This window comes from Strigops habroptila, chromosome 1 (genome assembly GCF_004027225.2).
Source record: "Strigops habroptila isolate Jane chromosome 1, bStrHab1.2.pri, whole genome shotgun sequence".
NCBI lineage: Eukaryota > Metazoa > Chordata > Aves > Psittaciformes > Psittacidae > Strigops > Strigops habroptila.
This window is the reverse complement of record NC_044277.2, coordinates 142504350-142522925: the sequence shown is the minus strand read 5'-3', so window position 1 is coordinate 142522925 and position 18576 is coordinate 142504350.

Here is an 18576-nt window from a genome sequence, read left to right as displayed (position 1 = left end):
AAAGTAAAATGATCTGACATTTTCTAAATATCTGTCTCTGCCCAAATTGTTCAATAAATTCAATATGAAATGTGAATAAGCTAAGTAACAGTGGCTCCAAAACTGACTGTCACTGACAAAAATACTATTTGCTACAACAATTATTTTAGGTGCCCCCTAGGATTGAACGAGGCACGAAAATCTGTTGCATTATTGACATCATGGATTTGGAATTTCTCAAAAAAAAGGGATAATGCTAATTTTTTAAAATACAGTTCTGTCTCCTGGGCTAAAGAAAATGCAGGGGCTTTGAATCGAGGGAAACCTCTACCACAGCCGCACTTCCAGCTGGTTTAGCTGAGCCCTGTGTGTTTCTCCAATCCCAGGGCAAGAAGTTCCCCAGGTTATTGATCTCTTTTGGCCAGTACAAGGCTCTTCCCCGACTGTGTCTGCCTGATGGAGCCGTGCAGAGCTGCATGCAGAAGGGGGCCAGGCTCTTCTACAATGCTGCTTGCCCAGAAGCTGGTTGGCTGAGCTGACAGAAACCCAGGATGAAATAATATGCACAAAACTTTGGATTTCAATTATCAAAACATGCTTAATCTGACTTTTCTCCAATGACCTTTTCAAATGAATTCAGCCCTTGGCACATTTATTATCAGTGAGAAAACATCTGTACCTTTAAGCCTACCCACGATCTTTTCTTTCCATTTTTTGCTTTCTCTGCTTCACTGTCTCTTTCAAGCCTTAGCAACCCTCCTATCTTTCTCCTTCTCTTGCAGCAAATTCCAAATCTGAACAGAAATGTGCCTTGTTATGTTGCTACAACTAGGGACCCTCCCATTTACATGGGCATGAACTGCAGTGACATTCAACACTGACACTCAAATCAGATGAAAAAGTGGTGCAAAGGACGCGGGGGTGGGCAAACATTTCTGCATTGCTGTTTGAAATTATGTACATTACATTGAATGCATTTTCTTTCTCTTTAAGAATTCAGTGTCCTTGCTTAGTCCTAAGAACTATTGTCCAAACCTCCTTTCTACTTTGAGGAAATTAAAAGCTGTGACTCAGGCTCATCTCTATCAACATCTCAAATCATTCTTTAATGAAGAGAACAAGAATCTTGCCTCTTTGTTTTCACACAGGCTTCAGTTCAAAGCAGCTTGCTTGAGGATAGCATTTAATTGACCTCAGTGATGGAGCACTTGCAGGGTACCTCTTGCCTAGCAACAACCGCCAGGTAGAGAAGCTTTAATAACTGCTGGGATTTAAAAACCAGAGAACACGATTGTGCAGCAGTGGTTACTTCTGAGCAGCCCAAAAGTGAGCCATCAGTGCAGGCTGGCTCCCCTAATACAACCTTAAGCCAGGGAGACTGGCTCATAGGTCATGATCCCTTGTGTTTTGCTGGCTACCCAAGCATCGGTGCATTGCTGGCTGTGTGAGGGAGAGTTGCTGCAGACATCAATAGGTTGCCCCTGGATCTAATGGCGTGCCCAACCCTGCTCTGTCCTGCAAGCTGTGAGGATAAACACAAGGATAAGGTAGTCGTACTTCCCCTGTGAGGCACTGCTGGGGCTCCTTGGCTTTCTGAGGGATATGGTACAGATGTTGTGGCTTTCAGCGTTGCATAGACAGCTTGTAAGTCTGCTTTTCCCAAATGGCTTGCAGAGAGAACTATGTGGAAGCTTGACATTGCAGGTGGTGACCAGAACTGTGCCTTTTTGTAAATAAGCAACAGTTACCTGGCCAGGGTTCATTTTATGCTATAATGTATGGTAAGTGACAGACCAACCAAAGCAAAAAACATGGAAAACGGGACTGGCACTTAAATTAAGTGTATTCAAACCCTCTTGAAAGAGAGCTTTTCTCTGCATCTTCAGCTCCTCACAAAGGAGAGAATTTCCAAAGCCAGCTAAGAGACAGGGTCTTCATCCTACTAAACCAATATTGGGGTCAAGTCCTTTGTCTTTTAAATATAGGGCACTTTGGGAAATGAAGCTGACAAAGAGAATAATCAATATTTCCATTTATCCCCATTCCAGGTACAGGTTTATATTTGGGATTTGTAAAGAAATGTGCTGCAAAAAGTCTCCTTGTATTGCTAATAACTGAGCATTTCCTACCTTTGCCCTTCTGCTTTCAGAAATGCCTTTCTGCTGATTTTCGGTAGTCTTTTATTACTCATTTTTGACTGCTTGGGAGTTTTATATCATATATATGTGTGTGTGCTTGTGTTTGTATGTGTATATAGCTCATACACCATTTGGATGGACTTTGCAGTCTAATCCTCCTTTAACATTTTCTTCCCCCAAATCCGTTGCTTGTCTTGCTGTAATCCTCAAGCCAGCCATGATACCAAACAGCATAACTAGAGGCAAGAAGCAAATCTGATAGTTACTCCTAGTCCTCCTTTCTCTTCCTCTTCTGAGCATCAGCATTCACAGCCGCACAAGGGGATGCCTCGTGAGAGGTACATGTAGCCAAGCCTTGCTAGCTGCTGCTGCTGCTTGAGAGGAGGGGATGCAGATCCACAGCCACAATGGCTGAAATGATCTTTTGGGGTGGGATAAACAGGGGAAAAGAGGAATATTTGAACGGAAAGTGATAAAAATAGAGTGTCGTCCCCCAAGTGCTGAAGTATCTCACTTAGACTCTGTTAGCCTCCCTTGCTCTTTTCAACTTTGCTGTGAAATCTGTTTAGGCCAGAGATGTGCCCATTTCTTCCTTGTACCATCAAAGTCTTAGACTGTAAATGTCTCATGGCCAAGACCTGCTTCATGTTAGCCAAGCACCATTCATGCCTGCAATATTTTACCAGCAAAATAACCACACCGCGCATCTTTCAGAGCTGAAGCTGCCACCCCCAAGAGCAGGGAGACGTGCCACAAACTGGCCTTGTCTGTTGAGGAGTCCTGACCCATAGCTTGCTGAATCTGCCTGGTCTTGGTCAGTGGGGCTTTGTTAAGCTCCAGTACAGTTTGTTTTGTGGTATCTCTGTCCTGGTTTCAGCTGGGATGGAGTTAATTTTGTTCCTAGTGGTGCAGTGCTGGATTTGGGCTTCAGTTTGAGAACAAAGCTGAAAACACACTGATGGTTTAGTTGTTGCTCAGTAGAGCTTACCCTAATCAAGGACTTTTCAGTGTCTCATGCTCTGCCAGTTTATCTCTCTCTCTTTTATTTGCTTTTTCATTATTATCTTAAGTAGTATTAGTATTATACTAATATATGTACGACCCGCTGGTACTTTGTTGCCAGCTGGGGTTAAACCACAACAGTCTCAGACCAGGATAATCCTATGGGGAAAAATGAACCCCTGAGTCTCTACTGTCTTGCTCTGTGGCTGTATCCTGATCCATATGAAGCTAGCAGAAGGCATCAGTCTCCTGGTTTTCACTCATCTGCTCAAAGTCCTGGTGGAGTCATGCTTTGGTGTTGGTAACAACCTGAAAGGGAGAAGGCAGAGGCTGCTGTACACATCTTACTCTCTGGCACGCAGGAAGTTTCCCAGCTTCTTCTGCTTTTCTTTCCTGTGTTTTTGTCCAGGAATGTATCTCTGCAGGCTTTTGCATCTTCACACAGCTGAAGTCAGCCCATGCTCTGAGAGTCAGCTCTAAGGTGGAAGGTGGAGAGATGCAATCAGCATGGAGCCGAGTCCAGCGCAGCAGCACTGTTCTATGAGGGGCTGTAGCTTTTGCAGATCTAACACTGCCTTAACCTGGCTGTATTGTTTCTGCCTGGCTCAGAGCACTACCAAGGCAAGCTAACATTTCCCTGCAAAAAAAGCATGTAATCTTATCACTGGTTTGTTAGTCCAAACCTCTTACAGAAACATGGTTTTCAGACATGTCTAGCTCAAATCTGGAGCAGCCGGCCATGAGATTTCAGGGGAAATTACATGTTCTCAGAAGCATGCTCCTTTTGGCTTTATTCTGAAGCAGAAACAGAGGAGCGGATTTTGTTCTCTGCTGTCTGAGAGGGAGTTTGCAGCGACATTATGGACAGCATTTGGGTTTATCTCCATTTATACCAGCAGAGAGTTGAATCTGGCCTGCAGTCAAACCAGTAGGTCCACAGGACCTTATTGACACTGGTTTTAACCCCTATTTTTTAAGGAAAACAGAGGCAGTTGCCTTAATCTGAAGTTCACAATATTTGTAATAATCCAGCTACCCAAAACCACCACACCCCCCCCCAAGTAAAACTCCATTAGAAAAGCCACAATCAAGAGTCTTTTCCTGGTGCCTTGCTGCCCTCTGAGAAGGACTAGCCCCAGTTTCTTCAGGAGAGGGCACAGAGGCTCCAGTGCATGTATACCTCACAAGAAGGAATGGCTGAGGGTTGGACTTGGGCTGGGGACATTCAATCCCTCCTCTCACACCAGCAGCCTGGTTGAACTCGAGCATCGCTTCCATTCCCCATCTGTCAAACAGGTTTATCGCCCTGCTCAGGCACTACAGGGATGGGAACCAAGCAAAAGCCTGTAGCAAGATGAAGGCTCTCTGATCTTGCAGCTCCTGACATCTGTGCCTACGCTGGTAACAAAAAGGCCACTGGTGTAGGTGGCTTTTTGATGTGGAAACTGCAATGAGACCTGAAACAAACTGAGACCACCTGCTTGTTTGCCTTAACAAAGGAATTGAACAGAGAGCAGAGCCTTTTTATTTCTAACAGGTTTGATTTGGGAACTGGAATCCTGGTTCTCTGGGGCGTGAGGATTATCTCTTCACATTAATATTCATGCTGCTCCCCAAAAATACATTCCCTTGCGTTTTGCTTGTCTCCTTTCTCCCCTTTCCCCCTCAATTCCCTATTTCTCTTCCTCTTCTCCTGCTTGTCTTTTCTTCCTTCCTTCAGTTCTCAGAGGTTTTTCAAAGCAAGGCTAACCATTACAGTCACAGCCTTCTTTCACACAGAGTGACTTCTGCTCTGTGCTCACATTTTAACCCAAATGTTGTTTTCCCATCCCACCTCTAGATGGTTGAAATAAGCAGAACGCCTGAACGCACTGAGGAGCACGTTTCTAATGGGTAAGGAAGGGAGATAAAGGAAAATCAATAGCCCCGAGACTCACAGGAGTACTGGGAGAGGGTACTACTCCTTTCCAGCCCTGCAGGTACCAAGCTGCCTGTTGCCTAATCTGGCAACTGGTCTTCTTATACTGATGTGATGGTGCCTATACTCACACTGTAATCAACATCCACCTCCTGGCTACATTTTAGATTGAGTTAGGGCGTGAATTTCCTTCTCACTTTACAATCAACATGAGCAAATGCTTTGTTTATCAAAGCAATCTGAGCGATGCCTAATGGAAAGCACTGGATCTATCCAGAACAATTAGAGCCATGGAATAGGCACCTTACAATAACGGGAAATCTATTCTGCTAAAAGCTTCCTTTAGGATCATTATCTAGAGACCTGCTAACCCTGTAATTGTTCCCTCAGCACAAGCATCCTCTTCAGAGAAAAATAAAGACCATAGTGGTTTGCTTCTGAGTACGAACAGCCTGGCTGGCTGGTGCTCTGATGTGTGCAGCTCCCCATGTGAATGCCTTCCCTTCATGAGAAAATGTATCCTGAGAGCTTTGCAACAGGATTTCCTTACTAGTGCACAACCTTCTTGTTTAAAAACATTGGAGGAAAGAGTACCTCTGTGTCCAATAGCCTCCTTGATTTATTTTAACTAACAGAAGAGTTTTATCTAAATCAACCCCCAAATGTACGTTACCAGAGAGTTAAACTGATGTCTGTGTAATTGTCTATGTATTGTGGCCTTTCAGTTCTTAAAAAGGGCCTATAAGAAAGATGGGGAGAGACTTTTTAGCAGGGCCTGTTGTGATAGGATGAGGATGATGGGTTTAAGCTAAATGAGGGAGATTCAGGCTGGATGTAAGGAAGAAATTCTTTATACTGAGGGTGGTAAAACACTGGCACAGGTTGTCCAGAGAGGTGGTGGATGCCTCATCCCTGGAGACGTTCCAGGCCAGGCTGGATGTGGTTCTGAGCAACCTGGTCTAGTTGAAGATGTCCCTGCTCATTGCAGGGGGATTGGACTGGGTGAGCTTTGAAGATCCCTTCCAACCCAAACTGTTCTGTGAGTCTGTGATCCTATGATTTATAGATGACCCTGAAGATAATATAGTTCCAAGCCCTCTGCCATGGGCAGGGACCAATCACTGGTATACATTTGTGAAAAGTTGCTTGCTTTCTTCTCAACGTTATTTACTGATTTTATACATGGACAGGACATATCTCTGGTATTTCAAGTGTGTTTTTCCTATCAAATGACTCCCTTAGAAAGACTATTATAATGTTTATAACCTCTTTTTATTCTTGATACTTGGAGAATAATTTATGTCAACACATTTTATCCTCAAACTTCCTCCCAAAATTGTTGCTGTGGCTCTTGTCACGTGCATGGTAGCTCAGCCTAGGAGCAGGCATGGCTTGGTATTAGCAGGGTTGGAATTGAGCCCTAGCTTTGTCTCCAGCTGGTTGGAGGCTCTGCCTTGGGCTCAGCCTATCTAAGTTACCATGGAGGTCACTCTTGGCCTGTGCCAGCCACCACATGGGCCATTAAAACAATTGATACCTGAATATTATCACAGAAACCTCTTTTAGTTTATCTACTTAAACAAGCATCAAACCTTTCTCAACAGAGCTTTGGCACCTACAAGAAGTGCAAAAATAATAATAATAAGACAAAAATGCAAATAAATGGACAAATAACAGCAGGACAGTCAAGCTTGCAAAGGAGATGATGCTTTGCAAGGCTGTCCTGCTTATCTCCCACGATTAATCCCAGGAGGCACCTCAGTTCAACTGGATACCCTCGGAAAGGCCGTGAGTAATGAGTAACAGTCGGAGGAGGTGGAATCAGAGGAGAAATGCTTTATCAAGCGGATATTTGAGTGTATTAGCAATAGAAGGGAAAACAAAGGCTGGGCAGGTGAGTAATATCTGTGGCAAAGCAAAAATCTGCAGAGAATGAAAGATACAGATGAAGCCAGGAGAGAGCCCTGTGCTGGTGGGGAATGAGAGGCTGAAGCCAGGGCCAAAGCTCAGCAACCTGGAGCCCTTGTTTAAATCCTGGCTGGAACACAAAGTGCCTGCATGCCCTTGAGCTGGTCATTCTGGGCAGTAGATTGCACTAACCATGGCAACCCACGAATCGGAGCTAAAATCATCACTCTTCACATGTCTGCCTGCCAGTGCAGCACCTCCTGATGTACTGCTCCTCTGCCAGAGCCTGTTCCAACTGCCCTCAAGCCTACACCTGTAAATCAATGAAATTAAAACAATTTCATAGATCTCCTGGCTCTTTCACACTAGCAAAGCCTCCCACCACATCAGTAATACCCAGTGTTCACAACAGAGCGATGTGTGGTATGCTTTTCCAGAGAAAATCCCCCAGGAAAGAGGTTTTCAGCATGCAGAGGGAGGCCTTTCCCCATCCATAGTACATTTCATGCCAAAATAGGGTTTTGAAAGTATAGTTTTGGGATTATATTATATTGGTTATATTATTATGGCTGGCGGTGTTCAAGGCCGGGTTGGATGGGGCTTGGAGCAACCTGGCCTAGTGGAAGGTGTCCCTGCCTGTGGTAGGGGGTTGCAACTGGATGAGATTTAAGATCCCTTCCAACCCAAACCATTCCATGATTCTATGATTATTGTATTATATTGGGGTGTTTTGGGCTTTTTTTAAAGCATCTTAATGATTTTAAGATCAGTAAGCATCTAACTGATTTATCATCACCCTTGAAATTCTCATCATGGTTGATGGTAATAATTATGCTTCAGCTTTTAGGAAACCCTAACCTTTAGGTTTCAAGGCAGTGTTGCTGCTATGACATTCCCAGGAGCTTTAGGCCACGATGAGAAGGGATTTTACTGAGGACTGGTGCAACACTAAAAAGCTACTGCCTCTGAAAGCCAGCAGAGATCTTAGGAAGGTAGGTACACTTCTCCTTCTGATAAAGGCTGCAGAAATACTGATTTTCCAAGCAAAGCAACCATCTGCTAAAAGGAGTCGGGATCCGTCTGCTGCTGAAGTCAAAAGAAAAGCTCACATTAAAGCAGGTCTTGTGGTCTGGCCATATTGCATCAGGAAAGTCATTTTTATTTCTCATTACTGCTGTGGACTGGCTAAAGAAGCTCGTAAATGCCTATCAGCAGGACAAAAAGGATGCTGTTTATCTGCTGGGAATGCATTACAGAAAGGAAGATGCCAGAATTTGGAGGGAATAATGTCTTTTATACAGCAGTCTGACACAGAGGCCTGTGTGCATCACTGCACTTGAAGAACTGGAAAAACATGTACAAATAAACAAACCCTAAGCCAATATCCATTTGAATTTTAAATACGTTCACTCTGGATGTGCTGTCACACCTTTTGTGTTCATTTGCTTGCAGGTATTGGGGAAATCCATGGTTTCCATGTTCAAATAAACCTGGAAGAGTCTTTTCAAAGTTTGTATGCCTAACTACTTAAAAAATAAGCATTTCCTTCATGTTTCTGTGTGTTTGCACTGGAAGTGACTGCAGATTTATTTAGTCAGTGAATAAAAATGACATCACTTGATTTACTTGAGCAGCCACTAGAAAACTATGTGCATATTAAGGAATGTGAGTGATGATTACTTAAAATTAACATTCAATCTACAGAGGAGTAGGATCATTAAGATGCAAGATGTATCAAATAAACTTAACTAAGGAATGAATCCAAAAGAAAAGTGTGATCCTCTGGCAGTTATTGTATAAATGGGAGAAAAGACTGCATTAATTGTATAAATTATTCATCCTATTATTTGCTCAGTTGTGGTGAGTAGCAATAATAACTTTCCATCTCAGGGAGGGAAGAATGATGACAAAGAAATTTTGCTTATTATCCTTACAATGGCAAAATAAATAAAACTGGGGAATAAAGGGAAAAGTCTAGGAGCATTTTTAAGTTTTTTTGGGAGATCATGTTGTTCATTGGTGAGCCTGCCTCATGGACAAAGGTTTTGAAAAGTTGACTGATGAAAACCATAGAATCCCAGACTGGTTTGGGTTGGAAGGGACCTTAAAGCTCATCCACTTCCAACCCCCTGCCACAGGCACGGACGCCTCACACTAGACCAGTGTCGTGGTTTGAGCCCAGCCGGTAACTCAGAACCACACAGCCACTCGCTCACTCCCCCCCTTCCTCCCCCCGCTCCCGGAGGGATGGGGAGGAGAATCGGAAGAATGTAACTCCCACGGGTTGAGATAAGAGCAGTCCCGCAACTAAGGTAGAATACAAAACCACTACTGCTACCACCAATAATAATAATGATTAGTGAAATAACAAGGGGAGAGCATACAATTGCTCACCACCCGCCGACCGATACCCAGCCTGACCCGAGCAGTGATCTGGGCCTTCCGGGTAACTCCCCCCGGTTTATATACTGGGCATGACGTGCTCTGGTATGGAATACCCCTTTGGCTAGTTTGGGTCAGGTGTCCCGTCTCTGCTTCCTCCCGGCTTCCCCTCCTCCCCGGCAAAGCATGAGACTGAGAAAGTCCTTGGTTGGAATAAACATTACTTAGCAACAACTAAAAACATCGGTGTTATCAGCGTTGTTCCCAGGCTGAAAGTTAAAAAACACAGCACTGCACCAGCTACTAAGCAGGAGAAAAATGACTGCTATAGCTGAACCCAGGACAACCAGGTTGCTCCAAGCCCCTGTGTCCAACCCGGCCTTGGACACTGCCAGGGATGGGGCAGCCACAGCTTCTCTGGGCACCCTGTGCCAGCACCTCAGCACCCTCAAAGGGAAGAACGCCTTTCTTATATCTAACCTGAACTTCCCCTGTTTCAGTTTGAACCCATCACCCCTTGTCCTGTCACTACAGTCCCTGATGAAGAGTCCCTCTGCAGCATCCTTGTAGCCCCCTTCAGATACTGGAAGCTGTTCTAAGGTCTTACCTTAACTTAGGACAGTGCTGCCCCATCTCCTCCCTTGTTCTCTTTCTCACATCACCTCTAGAGCTTGTTGCTATAAGTTTGTTGGCTTGGCAAACTGGGGCACCTGAAAACTACATGGCACGAGCAACAGAAGCCAAGGAGCTTTCAGACTGCTGGAAATCTCTGAAAGCCCCAGATAGACACAGCACCCCCACACTAGTTCTAGTTCTTGCTCCAAAGCATGTGAATGGAAGAGCTTCTGAGGGAAAAAAATCCTCACCACATTTTTTTAAGGTGATAAAGTGGTGAGTTTATTGAATCAGGTAAATCAATGTACTCAAAGAATTCAGGTTGAAGTAAATTGCTAGTACGAAAAATTTCAGCATCAAGAGTATGATAACAAACAATTAAAAGCAATTTCACAGAGGGAAGCATCAGACAATCTTAACCAGAGGTGACTTTCCCAATCTATAATGAGTGAATATCATGTATCCCATTAAATGCCACTTAGGATATTATGGGTACCTCCTGTGGTACAGAGCTGTTCCCTTGAATGATGGTGATGATGGTGATGATTTCCTTGCTGTACAGTTATATTTTCAGACATTCAGTTTGGACTTTTATTAAAGAAACACTATTCCTCCGTGCCATAAATATGCCCTTGGCATTGAGCATTAATTTATGCTATCTGTATAAGACTTTGACTTCTGCAAAGGAACATATATCCCAGTGAACTGTTGAGAACTAATAATTTCTTCTACTTGGAGCTGTTGTTTAGTGAGAAATGAGGAACTGGTTTTCCATTTAGCATAGTCTCCCTCCAAAATGAACTAGCCATTGCTTTATGTAACTTACTACTGCTGAAAAAACCCGAGGGGCACTCAGCCTCCATGCAATGAATGTGGCATTGAGCAGAGCAATCAGTCTGAATCACCCCAACAGTCTCTGTGCCCCTCCAGGAAAGCTGCTGGCCTCACCGATTGCCTGGGGACAGTGGATAAGGATTCACTGCATGATCAGAAGGTACAAAAGGATGCTCTAAGCCGTGACATCTTGTGTAGCTCACAGAAGAAGCCATCTGACAGCACAGAGACCTTCAGTAATATTTCAGGAGGCAATTACCATCTGTGTACCGAATGCTTCCAAGTGGCTAAGCTGTAGGAACACTCACTAGGATTTCCAGCTGGGTTTGCTTCCTAGCTCAAAACTAAGGAGTTTTTACTCCCTGTCAGTCAGGAGGGGACAGCAAAGGTGTCTCACTTCCTTGCTTGTCCCCACCAGAAGTCTCTCCTGAATGGATGTGAACATACCTGGCTACCTCATTGTTCTCCCTGGGGACTCAAGGATGTCACACCTCCTTATGCTGCTCTTAGTACACAGCCTGGTACAGATGCAGTGTCCTAGAGAGTATGTTCTCGCTCCTCCTGTTTTATCTACAGCTTTGCCTTGCACCTGAGTTTTGGTCTTTAAAGTACAAGCTTGGGGATTCGTGAATGTATCACCTCTGTGGCAGAAGGGCAGCAGTATGTATTATGAAGTTATCCAAAAGAGCAGCGAATGATCTATGGACACAAAAATAGAGCTAAAGCTTGCCCCAGGACTGTATGTTCTCAGTATTAACAGGTTCTACAGAAAGTTTCTGCTGATCTGTGCCCTTTCAGCATCCAGGATATCTGTCTTCTGGGAGGAGCTCAGCTCTTCCGAAACCCAGCTCCACTCCCCAGAGGGTAAAGCAGCCTCTTCTCCAGCTGCTTTTGAAAACAAGAGACATACTGAAGTCAACAGCTTCAACCAACAGTACAATTTCTCACACTTACACAATCTCTATTGCCACAGCATCAGAGAACCACCCCTGGCCCCCCAGTTTTCAATGTCTTTAGCCACTGATGAAAAAGGTGTTGCTATTTTTCCTTGTTAAGCATTTGGCAACTGACGCACAGAAAGGCTAAGACTACATCTGCACAACGCAATGCAGCTCTCAACCAGCAGGATCTAAGATCTAAGGATCTAAAGACGGTGACACAAAACCCAGTACAGCCCAGTAAGTTCTCCACCTAGTTAATTCACCCCATCAGGGAGCTTGGGGAAGCAGGGCTATAGAGGGGCATGATGAGGATGGGTGGGAAGTGATGGGCAGATGTCTAATTACTGCCAAGGGTAAGGACTGACTGCTCTGCCCCCATTCCTGAGCAAGCTGTTAAATATCCTGCTTTGTTCCTACAAACCCAAGTTAGGATGCCAGACCTACATGCCACAGATTCCTAGAGAACCAAATTCAAATCGAGATGACAGCTTCTTAGCTTAGTACCCTGAAACCTGCACAAATCATCACAGCAGCATTAGGAGCCACTTGAAAAATCACAGTGTAAATGCTACATCATCAGAGCATCATGTCCAGCTCTCCAAGGCTTTGGTGGCAGCTGGATCTAACTGCACACTTTTCAGTTGAAACCAAACATTAACACTTCACGTTATCCTGTTGGGCAGAATCTCACTTTTTGGATACATTCTACATAACTTAAAATAGCTTCAGCAAATGCTCATTTCTTCCTCATTCAACATTCCAGGAAAGTCTTAGCAGTTTTACATGTGGAATAAGAACTTTAGCTTCAGTTTTCCTGGACCATCTGCTGTAGCTGCACCTACAACATCCACAAAGTCTCGTTAAAGCCCACGATGGTCTTTAATCACTGACTAGGTCCTTTTTTTCCCTTGTCCACCTTAGATAACAAATATTTTGCCAGAGTGGGATGGGTATGAGTCACAACAGAAAATCCCTGCTTGGGAGCTTTATAAATCCATGATGAAAAGACTGCCAGTGCCAGGCACATTTGGCGTCTGAGTGAATTGGCTCATTTCAGTACCTAACACAACCCATTTAAAGGCAGAATATTATGCAGAAGGCACCTGATTCACTTTCCTAATGATGCTGTAGTGCAGCTCAAGGAGGAAACCTCACTGTCTCAAGCTCTTTCCAACTTCACTATGTTTGCATCAGAACAGCTAACAGTGCAGGCACTTCACTAATACCTCCCTTACAGAAAGGACCCATTACATACGTGTCAGCATGACAGCCATGGGGAAGTGCTGGTCTTATGTGACTCATGCTGTCTCTGCTAAGCATCCTTATAGGCATTTGTGTTATTTGGTAGTGGTGTCCTATTCTACAAGTTGTTTACCACACATACTATTTATATCTTTTATCAGAGCTTGAACATCTGTACCAGAGATGTCTGTATAAAGTGACAAAGGATATGTGTGCAATAAATAACCAATTCTCACCCGCTCAGGAATGTTCCTGCTGTTAAGCTGGTTTGTTATGATTTCACTTAGCGACAGATAAAGATGATGGAACATGACTTCTCCCTGACAAAAACTTGGGTTTCTTCCCAGAGGCTCAGAAGTGCCTGAGCCTCAAGACTTTCCCTGCTGTCTCCTCTGCCTGTCTGTGTGATATATGCTGAGCATTCCCTTCCTATGCAAGCAGGTTACTCCTTTCAGGCCACAATGTCTCACATGGTAATGCTTTATGCTGAACCACCCCTCACCACCATTTGAGAGCAGATGGATACAAACCAGCCACTTTGGCTTGGGGATAACATTTTTTCTTCCCCTGCATTTTGCATAGCAGCGCCTCCTGAAGTACTGCTTCTATTTCTTTTCTTGGGTAAACTCCCTTTAAAATGCAAGCAAGAAGAAAACAATAACTTTATACCAAAGACAAACAAAATGTACTGGGAGCAGCAATTTCTTCCCCATGCGACTGTAACAGCACCGCATTCTTTACACCCAGTTTCCCAGGAAAACTCCAAGATAACTGTTTCTGGAAGCAAATCCCGCTCTTCACCTTTAGGTGAATGAGTAACCTGGACATAATGAGCAGTGGCCAGGGGCAGGGTTCCCAAGCTGTTACCCACTGCCTCCTTTGCTCAGGGTGCAGCTTTCCACATCCCCTCTCTGCTTTGCTGCTCCATCCAGCCGGGCCCGTGAAGGCTCAGGCAAAGGGCAAAAGACTGCAGGGTAAGACCTTGCACATGTAACTTGCTCAAAGCCCTGCTAAATCTCACTCATATTCTGTCACTAACCAGGATTTGTATTCAAGGGCTGTAAGTAGCCCCTGTGCTTCCTAGAATCCATCTAACCACCATGAAGCACTTGGAAAGAATTAAGCTTTTGACCAAAATGATGTGCTGCACGACCTCAGTCTATGGAAGATTGATTTGTGGACTCCAGAATATTCCATGGATTGTTGTTATAGCTGGGCCTGTTTCTTTCCTCTTGTATGATGATCAATAATGTATATATTATGGCAGGTCATGAAGAGCTGTAACGATTAGTTAGCACCATATGTATCCTTGCTGAACAGTGCAGTAAGTAGTTCCCAAATAAATCAAATGGTTGTTTTTCAGCACAGATACACTTCGAGTCAGGAAACTCTTATTTCAATGACAGCCTTAAGCAAGTGCCTAACTTGAAAGCAGCAGGATTTTAATACATGCAAATAATTCCATTTTAATGTAGAAAATTCTATTCCATCCTACAGAGACGGACTTAATCCTGTGTCCAGAGGGTTTAGTGGACTAGAGCCGGTGTCAGTACGACACTGACCATGCTGATTACAAAATCATCTAAGTATATACCTACAGTTATCAGAAGGGGCCTGACTTTATTGCACCTTGACATTTATGTTTGCTCTCTTCCCCTGCTCCTCCTGAGTCACTTCCTTTCCCCAAGAAGTGGGGAAGGTTGCTAGGGCAGACTTATCCTGTGAAATCACTTGAGTAGAAGAATTTCCTTAATAGAAGAATTGCTTTAAGAAGTTATCAAAGGAATGGAAATGTGCTCATATGGCTCACACTTTCATAATACAACATGTGGGGCTGAGTGCCTGGCAGGCAATAAAAATCCCTTCTCCTTCCATATTTGTTGAGATAGTCATGAGACTCCAACTCCTCCTTCTCCTCCACACAGTGGCCACAAACAGCAGAGACGTGTCTCATCCCATGAATGCCATGTGCCATATTACTATAGCTGGATATTCCTGCTAGGATTGAAGCAGAGGTAATAGTAAGTTTGGTTCCCTTGAACTGAGATAAGGGAGTGTAGAAAGTTCTTTGGTCTTTCTTTAATATTAACCTGGTCGGTCTTAATTAGTCTGCTGGTATGACGCAACTACTGTACAAGGGAAATAGATAACTTTCCTAAAGCATGGTAAGTGAAACCAGCTTCAACAATAGATAGGCTATTACGCATTTCCAGGCCTGCCTCAGGAGGCAGCACACTCACTGTATTCCAGTAATAAGCTTCAGACAGTGAAAAAAAAACACATACCCATGGAATTTGCTAAGGCTGACAAATGCCTTATTTCCCATGCTTTTGCAAGACTGTGCTTACCATTCTCCTCACCCAGCTCACACTGAGCTGAGCTTCCATCCAGCAAGGGGAAGCAGATGTTGTAAATCATAAGGAGTCTAGAGCATCTCCCATATGAAGACAGGCTGAGAACATTGGGGCTGTTCAGCCTGGAGAAGAGAAGCTGCGTGGAGACCTCAGAGCAGCTTCCAGTGTCTGAAGGGGGCTACAAGGATGCTGGAGAGGGACTCTTCATCAGGGGCTGTAGTGATATGACAAGGGGTGGTGGGTTCAAACTGAAACAGGGGAAGTTCAGGTTGGATATAAGGAAGAAGTTCTTCCCTGTGAGGGTGCTGAGGCGCTGGCACAGGGTGCCCAGAGAAGCTGTGGCTGCCCCATCCCTGGCAGTGTTCAAGGCCAGGTTGGACAGGGCTTGGAGCAACCTGAGCTAGTGTGAGGTGTCCCTGCCCATGGCGGGGGGTTGGAACTGGATGATCTTTAAGGTCCTTTCCAACCCAAAGCAGTCTGGGATTCTGTGATTCTATGATTGGTATTCTCAACTGCAGCAGAACCAGAGTGCCAGTGCACACCAGTTACCCCAGTATGTCAGATCTCAATAAAGCACAGCTATGCTCACCCCTGTCTGGTGTGTACAGACACCAACAGCCCCAGGTTCTCTTGCCTCTAACAGATCCTCTTCTCCATTCCAGTCTTCTGCCACCTTTTGCTTATGGATTTGCAAGCTCTGTGGATCAAGGCTGGCTGTCAGTGTTGGCCGAGGGTGAAGCTGTCCATGTTAGATACGGTCTTTAGGCATGACCACAGTATATAAAGCAGCTGCTTGACCTGATCTTTTTAACAACAGAGGAGATGAAATACTTGGAAATTCAGCTGGAATATCCAGTGAGTGCCCTGCTTCTCCCCAGCACAGGGTACTCATCTGGTGCTCTTTGGGCAGCTGGATGAGTGTCACACAGCTGGCTGAAAGCTGCTCTGGTTTACACAGTGAGAGCAAATGCTGTCTTATACAGCAGCTGTGTTTCAAGCACCATGAACTGCATCTCGATTACTCTCTTCGAGCCTGCATCAGCTCTTGTACCACCTGCCTCATGGACATCTGCACTAAATACACACTCTGTCATTTCAGGATTAGCTGAGCTTTTTTTGCCATTGACAGCACAGGGTAGAAACAACCAACCTAAGAATTACTCTAGTGAACTTTCTCTCCTTGGGACAAAGAGCACATTTATGTGTGTTTCTCAGTATGAGGTTATTGGACATTGTCCCTAGGCTGACCATGGGGGTCTGTGCCCATACAGCTGCCTGTATGGGGTTATTCCTTTAATGATTTCATTTTAGGTGGAAAAAAAGTAGGGAACTGAATGTCTCATTGACAACTACTGGTAGGAACAACACTGACTCAGTCTTTGAGGTTTTCATTTAGCTATGCTACACACACTGAATGTGGGGGTAAAGAAGTTGGAGATTTGCTCCTCAAAAATAGGAGAAATTAACCCCAGCTCTCCCTGAGCAATGTATCAACATCACTGTGGTCAGTGAAGCTCACCACTGAACAACGATACCTAGCTCATGTAAAGTGGCTGCTAAAAGCATTTCAAGTCTTGCGTAAGAAGAATACAATAAAAACAACAAACAATGTTAACAAGGATTAAGCCTTATGATTTTCTACACCATTTCCAGCTGGACCAGGGCACTGCACATTAAGCTAATGAGAGGTAAAAGCCAAATTAGTCGGGTTTGATGGAGCTTTCATTGCACACTGACTGCAGAGGCAATTACTTCTCAATCTGTGCAAGCTTCAATCCATAGACTCACATACCATATGAAGCTGACCCAGTAAGGCTGGCCTGCAAATCTGGTGTGCCCAACTCTTGTCCTTTTCTAAGAAAATGACTGTAGAAGAGGGAGGAGGAATGTAAAATGATATCTGCTGCTCTAGCTCACCTCCAGCCTGAGTTAACAGGTCTGCTTACAAACACTTCCACATTTATCCTGCATTAGGACCAAATACTCCCCCAAGTCGAGTCTGTTTTGCCCATGATGGTAATTGCAGAGTGATCTCTTCCCACCCTTATCTCAACCCAGGAGCCTTTCATTCTCTTTTCTCTCCCCTGCCCAATTTGAGGAGTGATAGAGAAGTTTTGGCGGGCTCATGCGAAAAACAAGTCAATGCAAAATGCACTCGCTTTGTGTTGGTGTGGTTTTTTCCCCATAGAGTTATGTGTACGGACAGTCAATGTTTTTGACCTGAAGTGGTCGTTTCTGCATGCTTTCCCATGCCAAATATTTTAAGCATCTTAATCCAGCTATCTACACTGTTTACGCAACAGTAGATGTCCAAATCCACTAGGAAGGGACTCTCATGACTAGCCAGTCTGTCACTACACAGCCCTCTCAACCCTATGGAAGAGCACTCACTCTCCTGTCACACTGGGCATGTCGTACAGACTGTCTCTCTGTCCATCATCTCCAAGTCAGAGGGAACAGAACAGAGCTGTCTCACAGGAGATGTTAGCCTGGCTAATGAATGCTTACACAGCTTACAAAGGGAATTAGATGACATTGTGCTCCTTTGGAAATGCTGGCGACCAGAGGAGTGGCTGGGGAGAACCTAAGAGCAGCCAGACCTACATCAGAATGACAAACAACAGAATAAAGAATTGCAGTGGACATAAACCCACGTCCATTTTAGGAAGTCTAACACGCTGTTTCCATGTTTTGATCTGGAAAAAAAAGGAACTATAAGGTAATATAAAGCTGACATAAGTGGGAAAGTACTGAACTTCATGAAGTAAGACACAACTAACATAAACTAAAAGCTGTGAGTTGGACAAAAGCCTTCCTATTTCTCCTGTAGGAGAAAATAAAACCCCACACTCTTCCTTAGTTCCTTATGTCAATGAAATGGCATCAGAATTTATTTGAACCCCTAAGAAATCATCCTGTTCCTCCCCATATTGCTGTAAAACTCCCACCCTTTCATTTCTCTGCAGTGATATATTCATTACTTTCTTATGAACATTGGCCATATAGAATCATAGCATGGTTAGGGTTGGGAAGGACCTTAACATCATCTAAAGGTATAAAGATAGCTAAAGACTGGTTTTGTTTTGTTTTGTTTTGTTTTTTTGCTGTACATGTTTTCTTTTAATTGCACGTTCTTCAGTAAGATGAGTAAAAAGCTGCAGTGTGCAGAAGACCACTCAACAACCACTCAATCACCCAGGAGAGCTGAGTGTCCTCGTCACCACCTTAAATCAGCAAGAGCAAAGGGTCTTCAGTCTTCCTTA